The sequence below is a fragment of the Lampetra fluviatilis genome, chromosome 63, assembly GCF_964198595.1.
Source record: "Lampetra fluviatilis chromosome 63, kcLamFluv1.1, whole genome shotgun sequence".
Taxonomy (NCBI): Eukaryota; Metazoa; Chordata; class Hyperoartia; order Petromyzontiformes; family Petromyzontidae; genus Lampetra; species Lampetra fluviatilis.
The window spans coordinates 6,441,249-6,449,741 of NC_136337.1; the positions used below are offsets into that span (position 1 = coordinate 6,441,249).

Consider the following 8,493-nt stretch of genomic DNA (forward strand, 5'->3'; position numbering starts at 1 on the left):
TGGATTTGCGATGAGCATTGCACTGCATAGACATCCACGCACACGCACACGCACAGACCCAAGATGTATTAATCCCAGGGTAACCTAGCCTGGCACAGCAGTATTATTATATCGACTTGTTAGTTTATTTTTTTGTATTAATCGTGCTCTAAACTTTAAAGTGAAATTACTCTCGAAACTTGAAGACGTCCAAATGTTACACACACACAGGCAAAGGTGCCCCAGGTAGCCCACCCAGGTTGTTGGGGCAAGTGCTTAGTAGGTGGTGGTGGTGGTGTATCCCCAATGCTGATGTTTACACACAACGCAACAGGTACTCATTTAGGGCTGAGTCGACCCAGGGGAGGACCAGGACCGGTCAAGTTATGCCCTGTCACTGATGTTCGTAAGTGAGCGGGAATCGAACTCGGGTTCGTAGCGCAGTGCGCTAATCGCTGCACCACCGCTCCCCCTCCCGCACACGTGTACATAGGCAGTGTTGAAAAGGACCTATAGCCATACACGTGTACACACACACACGTGTACACACACACGTGCACACACACACGTGTACACACACACACACACGTGTACACACACACACGTGCACACACACACGTGTACACACACACACGTGCACACACACACGTGTACACACACACACACACGTGTACACACACACACGCACGTGTACACACACACACACACGTGTACACACACACACGTGTAAACACACACGTGTATACACACACACACGTGTACACACACACACGTGTACACACACACACGTGTAAAAACACACGTGTACACACACACGTGTACACACACACGTGTAAACACACACACGTGTGCACACACACACGTGTGCACACACACACGTGTAAAAACACACGTGTACACACACACGTGTACACACACACGTGTAAACACACACACGTGTGCACACACACACGTGTGCACACACACACGTGTACACACACACGTGTACACACACAGTGTACACACACACACACGTGTACACACACACGTGTACACACACAGTGTACACACACACACACGTGTACACACACACGTGTACACACACACACATAGACACACAACAACAACAACCGCCATTCGCCACTAAGTGGCGGTGACGTCACCACGACGCTTGTGCCAGGCCATGTGCACCCTGAGGCCACGTGAAGTGTCGAACGCCCGCTGGCAGGAGGTCACGGGGCAGACCCAGCAGGTGCCACGGGTCGACTGACCGAGATGACCGAGATGACTGGCTGATGCACCACCTGTGCCCCCGACTGTGCCAACTTGCTTTGCTTTAGCCTACAAATGTCCAGTAGCATTTGACTCATCGGCCTTGCCTGCATCCCTCCACGGATGTTCGTCTTCGGTGGGGGCATAAGTAACCACGACCACCACTCTTCGCCTCTGGTTGATGGGAAGGCGAGCCCAAAGTAGCCTGGGGCTTACAGCTTCCCACACCTCACCGCCACGCTCCCACGCCCCCTTCATTCTTTTGTTCAGAAGGAGAGCCACTCCCTGTTGTTTGGCAGTCTTCTGCCCCGAGTAGAGGACTGTCCACCCCTCATGGTGGCAGGAGCCAGAGCCGGTCCACCGGACCTCCTGAATGCCACAAAGATCCAGCCGGTACCGGTCCAGCTCCCGACAGAGGAGTGGCAGCCTCTCCTCTGCAGTGAGCGTTCGAACATCCCACGTGGCCACACGAAGTGGCTTTTCGTTGTTTCTGGAGGAGCCCCGAGGGTGAAGATTCAGTTTCCTGGCTCCGCCAATTGGGGTTTGGCCAGGAGACGTCATAGACGCCTGTCCCCCCGGGGCCTCCAGCACAAGCTGAATACAAATTTTAAATCGTGGTTTGGTGGTAATTAATTGAAGGTGGAGGGGTTACCAGCCCCTCGCACCCGTCCAGAGCCCCCCATTTGGCCGCTGTGGTGGTCACAGACGCCATGAGGGGAAAGACCAATCGGAATTGGCCCTCCCCCCCACGGCACTGCCCACCACAGCGTTGCCGTCCGGCACCACGAGGAGGTAGGGGGTTGTTTTTGCTGGATATCCACGCATACACACACGTGTATACACACACACGTGTATACACACACACACACGCGTGTACACACACACACACGTGTACAACAAAGACAAAGATCCCCCGTGTAGCCTGTAACAGACTGTTGGGGCAAGTGCTGTTAGCGAGTCGTACCTATGAAGGTCGGCACGGCACACGAGGGGGTGGGAGGCCAGCACCACGTCCGGCCGCCTTTGTCTTCTCTAATGGCGATGTTTATACACCGCTCCTGGTACTCATTTGAGGCTGAGTGGACCTAGAGGAGGCCCAGGACCGGTTCAAATAATCGTCACTGGCGGTGTTGGCCGTGAGCGGGAATCGAACTCGGGTCGCCGGGTTCGTGGCGCAGCGTAGCGCTAACCGCTGCACCACCGCTCCCCACTCTCGTGTACACACACACACACACGTGTACACACACACACTTGTACACACACGTGCACACACATACACACACGTGTTGAAGGACTTATAGCCATACACGTGAACACACACATGTGAACACACCCATATATACACACGTGTACACGTGCACACACACACTTGTACATACACACACGTGTACGCGCACACGTGTACACACACACACACGTGTACGCAATACCCACGTACATCATACAGCACGTGGACACGCACACGTGTTTTTAAAAGGACCTATAGCCATACACGCGTACACACAGACGTGTACACACACACGTACACACACACACGTTTACACACGTGTACACACACGTGTACAAACATAGGCACACGTGTACACACACACACGTGTAGACACATGTACACACGTGTACACACACGTACGTTTACACATACACGTGTACACACACGTGTACACACACACACGCGTACACACGTGTACACACACGCACGTGTGCACACCCACACACGTGTACACACACGCACGTGTACACACAAGCCAGCAGGAGGAAGAGGCGCGTTTTATACGGGGGAGGCTCGTCGATTGATATTTGTAATAAAAAATATATTTCTACATTTTAACTCTGCCGAGTCTTGTGTCATCATTGTGCCGCCGAACGGTCTCGATCCACTGCTGGATGAACACCGCTCCACGCCGGTGTGTGTGGGGGGCCATGTGGGGGGGGGGGCACCGGTTGTCCATGCTCGGCCGCCTTTGTCTCCCCAGTGTTGGTGGGTATCTTAGTTGTCTTCTTGGTGCCCCCCTCCCTCTATCCCCCCCCCCCCGTGCCCTGCCCCCCCTCCCCCCCGTGCCCCCCCTCTCCCCCTCCCCCCCCCCGGTGGCCCCCCCTCCTCCCCCCCTCTGCCCCCCCTCCCCCCGTGCCCCCCCTCTCCCCCTCCCCCCCGTCCTCCGTGCCCCCCCCTCCCCGTTCCCCCGTGCCCCCCCCCCCTCCCCGTGCCCCCCCTCTCCCCCTCCCCCCGTGCCCGCCCCCCCCTCCCCGTGCCCCCCCCCTCCCCGTGCCCCCCCCCCCCTCCCCGTGGCCCCCCCTCTCCTCCACGTGGCCCCCTACCCCCACCCTCGCCCCTTCACTGCGCCTCACCAACTCCGGCACAATACGGGTCGCCTGGCAACCCCCAGAGATTTACTCCCGTCGCTCTCCCCCCTCTCTCCCCCCCCCTCTCTCCCTTCTCTTTTTTATGTATCCTTTTTTGATTTTTTTAGTTTTTTTATTCGTTTTTTTTATTTTATTCTTTTTTTTGTTTTTAATTTTGTTCCTTTTTTCCCCTTTACTTTTTCATCAGTTTTTTTATTTTTATCTTTTGATATAAATTTTTCCTTCTCTTTTTTTATAACTTTGCTTTATGTAAACCCCCACTTCTCGCTCACTCTCTCGCTCACTCTCTCGCTCTGCACGCAGCCCCTCTCGCAGTCCGACGGCCTCCGACGGGTAGCTCACATCAGCATGCAGAGCTCCCCGTCATCTGCCACCGAGCACACGGCCTCCTCCATCGCCCACTGCTTCTTGAAGGCCGGCACGGCGTGGGTCAGCCGCGCCACATGGCGGAACTCCGGCCCACACACCCTGGGGGCTCCGAGCAGAGCGCGGAAGATGTCCAGGCTGCTGGCTGGACGTTTCCCCTCCGCGACCACCTTCCTCGCTCTGTGCACGGCGAGCTTGGCGCAGCCGACGAGCACGTTGACCGGCCCCTGAAGATGTTGGGGTCCATCTTCTTGGTTCTTTCGGTAAAGTCACGTAGAATGGAAATAATACAATAATAAAATAAAACATGATAAAATTATTTTCACGACGTTTCGGCCACAACGCAAGCAGCCGTCCTCAGGTGAAGACCAGGTCTGTCGTGAGAATTATTTAATCATGTTTTATTTTTGTATTTTTGTATCTCCCTTCTACGTGACTTTACCGAAAGAACCAAGAAGATGAATCCCTGCAGTCACGAAAGCTTTAAATCGAAATGTTGGGGTCCGTCACCCTTTTGGTATCCAAAGATGAGGAGTGGAGGCTGAACTTTAGGAGGATGTTTCTAAGAACCTTGAACAACAAGTCCAGGCTCTTGCACTCCACGTATCGGTGCGCCACCGTCTCCACTTTACCGCAGAACCGGCACTCCGGGCACGTGTCGGTGAAGCTCGCCAGGGAGGCGTTGGTGGTGACGGTGCCGTGGGCGATGCTCCAGCCGAGGTCGCCGATGCGGTTGTACGTCGGGCTGGAGTAGAGTTGCCTCCAGCGAGGCCTCTCCAGAGAGACGCAGGGCAGCAGGGCTCTCCTCCAGGCGTGCTCCTTGTGGCTCCTCAGGGTGTCCTGTTGGTGACACCGGACCATGTAGGAGTAGTGCACCTTCCTCTTGATATTCGCGAAGGCCACCCCCGGTAGGTCTTCCAGGTTGTGATCCGCCTTCGCTTGTCGGCATTGGCGACGCAGCGGCACGACGGGGAACTCCGGTGGAGGGGGACCGAGAGGGGCCTCGTCATCCCCAACGCCGATGGGGGGGCGATGGGGGGCCTTCTCCCCGCTGCCGCTGAGAAGGCCCCCTTGGCTTCGGCCAGGATCCGGGCAGCCACCCGGAGCGATTGCAGCCCTGTCTTTGCGGCCATGTCAGCCGGTCCGAGCCACCGGCCTCGTGTCCCAGGCTCCACCAGATCTCCACCAGATCTCCCATCGTGGTGAGCCGCGCTTTGGTGAGGCCCCTCTCCATGCAGCTTTGTCTTGCGGGTTCCTGAGGATCGGTTCGAAGACCAGATCTTTGGCCGATAGCGGCTGGTTCAGCCTCCTGACGGCGAGGGAGCTCCGTGTCTGCAGGACGCTCCTGTAGAAAGGTGGCAGCAGCTTTCCCAGTGGGAGGACCTGCAGAACTATGAAAGTCTTCGTTGTTCTTTCGGTAAAGTCACGTAGAAGGGAAGTAATAAAATAATAAAACATAATAAAATATTAAATTTCGATTCGAAGCTTTCGTGACTGCAGGGATTCATCTTCTTGGTTATTTCGGTAAAGTCTCGTAGAATGGAAATAAAAAAATAATACAAATAAAACATAATAAATAATACTCACGACGTTTCGGCCACAACGCAAGCAGCCGTCCTCAGGTGAAAACCAGGTCTGTCGAGGCGACAGTTTTCACCTGAGGACGGCTGCTTGCGTTGTGGCCGAAACGTCGTGAGAATTATTTTATTATGGTTTATTTTTATTATTTTATTACTTCCCTTCTACGTGACTTTACCGAAAGAACCAAGAAGATGAATCCCTGCAGTCACGAAAGCTTTAAATGAAATTTAACTATGGAACGCTTCACGAATTTGCGTGTCATCCGTGCACAGGGGCCATGCTGATCTTCTCTGTATCGTTCCAATTGTGGTATCTGTACTGCCGGAGCAAGTATCCTCACTCGCTTCCTCTGTCTTGTGTGCGTGTGCTGTTCGCGATGGGGGCCTCCCCTAGGTCGACTCGGCCTCAAATGAGTACCTGGTGCGGTGTGTAAACATCGCTACTGGGGAGAGACAAAGGCGACCGGGCGTGGTGCTGGCCCACTCACCCCCTCGTGTGCCACAGTGCCGGCCTTTCCATAGGTGCTGCTGCTACTCGCTAACAGCACTTGCCCCGACAGTCTGCTAGGGTTACACGGGGCACCTTTGTCTTGTCCTGTATGTGAAAGGGAGCGGTGGCGCAATGGTTAGCGCTCCGATCACAGATGCTCGAGTTGGATTCGCCGCTCGCGGCCCAACATCAGTGACGATCACCCGAACGGGTGCCCCTAGAATTGTTACATTGTGCGGTGCGTCTCGTATATATATGAGCACTCGGGAAAGACAAAGGCGGCCGGGCGTGGTGGCGGCCTTCATAGGTGCTGCAACTGCGGCTGACACACGCACTTGCCCCAACAGCCTGCTGCTACAGGCTACGCAAGCAGATTTTTTGTATTCGTGTGAGATGCGTGTTGATAGCGTGTGTACGTGTGTGTGTGTCAGTGTGCGTGTGTGTGCACGTGTGTGTGCGCGTGTGTGTGTGCACGTGCGTGTGTGTGTGTGCGCGTGTGTGTGTGTGTACGTGTGTATGTGTGTGCGTGTGTGTGTGCGTGTGTGTGTGTGCGTGTGTTTGTGCACGTGCGTGTGTGTGTGCGTGCGTGTGTGTGTGCGCGTGTGTGTGTGTGTACGTGTGTATGTGTGTGCGTGTGTGTGTGCGTGTGTGTGTGTGCGTGTGTTTGTGCACGTGCGTGTGTGCGTGCGTGTGTGTGTGCGCGTGTGTGTGCGTGCGTGTGTTTGTGCACGTGCGTGCGTGTGTGTGCGTGCGTGTGTGTGTGCGTGTGTGTGTGTGTGCGTGTGTGTGTGTGCGTGTGTGTGTGCGTGTGTGTGTGCGTGTGTGTGTGTGCGTGTGTTTGTGCACGTGCGTGTGTGCGTGCGTGTGTGTGTGCGCGTGTGTGTGCGTGCGTGTGTTTGTGCACGTGCGTGCGTGTGTGTGCGTGCGTGTGTGTGTGCGTGCGTGTGTGTGTGCGTGTGTGTGTGCGTGTGTGTGTGCGTGGCGCGTGTGTGTTCAGCGCTACGAACATGGCGACCCGGGTTCGATTCCCGCTCACGGCCGCCACCAGTGACAATAATCTGAACCGGTTCTGGGCCTCCCCTAGGTCGACTCAGCCTCAAATGAGTAGTACCTGGTGCGGTGTGTAAACATCGCCACTGGGGAGACAAAGGCGGTCGGGCGTGGTGCTGGCCACCCACCCCCTCGTGTGCCGTTCCGACCTTCATAGGTGCTCGCTAACAGCACTTGCCCCTACAGTCTGTTAAGGCTACACGGGGGATCTTTGTTCAGCATAAGCAGATGTGTGGAGGATGGGGAGGAGGAGGAGGAGAGGGAGCGAACAGGTGTAGGCAGGTCATGCGTAATGGTTTGAAATTCTCTCTCAGAGTGACTTCATCCTTAATCTCATGGTTGTGTTTCTCTCACTCAGTCACTTACCCACTCGGTCATTGCCTAACTCGCCCACTCGTTGATCCACTCACCCATCCACTCACCTCGTCACGCACCCACTCACTCAGTCGCAAACGCACTCACTCACTCATTCACTCACCTACTCACTCACTCACACACTCACACACTCACTCACGCACTCACTCACGCACTCACTCACACACTCACTCACACACTCACTCACACACTCACTCACACACTCACTCACTCAATCATTCACTCACCTACTCACTCACACACTCACACACTCACTCACACACTCACTCACGCACTCACTCACGCACTAACTCACGCACTCACTCACACACTCACTCAATCATTCACTCACCTACTTACTCACACACTCACTCACTCAATCATTCACTCACCTACTCACTCACACACTCACACACTCACTCACACACTCACTCACACACTCACTCAATCATTCACTCACCTACTTACTCACACACTCACTCACTCAGTCGCAAACGCACTCACTCACTCATTCACTCACCTACTCACTCACTCACACACTGACTCACACACTCACTCACACACTCACTCAATCATTCACTCACCTACTCACTCACACACTCACTCACTCACGCACTCACTCACGCACACTCACACACTCACTCACACACTCACACACAGACTCACTCAATCATTCACTCACCTACTCACTCACACACTCACACACTCACTCACGCACTCACTCACGCACTCACTCACACACTCACTCACACACTCACTCACCTACTTACTCACACACTCACTCACTCAATCATTAACTCACTTACTCACTCACACACTCACACACTCACTCACTCACACACTCACTCACACACTCACTCACTCACACACTCGCTCACGCACTCACTCACACACTCACTCACCTACTCACTCACACACTCACTCACCTACTTACTCACACACTCACTCACTCAATCATTAACTCACTTACTCACTCACACACTCACACACTCACTCACTCACACACTCACTCACACACTCACTCACGCACTCACTCACGCACTCACTCACACGCTCACTCAC

General features: G+C 54.7%; 1 non-coding gene across 1 annotated transcript; it reads right to left on the reverse strand.

Moving 5' to 3' along the window:
- Positions 1-5,765: 5,765 nt before the first annotated feature.
- Positions 5,766-5,872, reverse strand: LOC144951784 (U6 spliceosomal RNA). The gene has a single exon (XR_013640530.1). It is a non-coding gene; the product is annotated as a U6 spliceosomal RNA (small nuclear RNA).
- Positions 5,873-8,493: the final 2,621 nt, after the last annotated feature.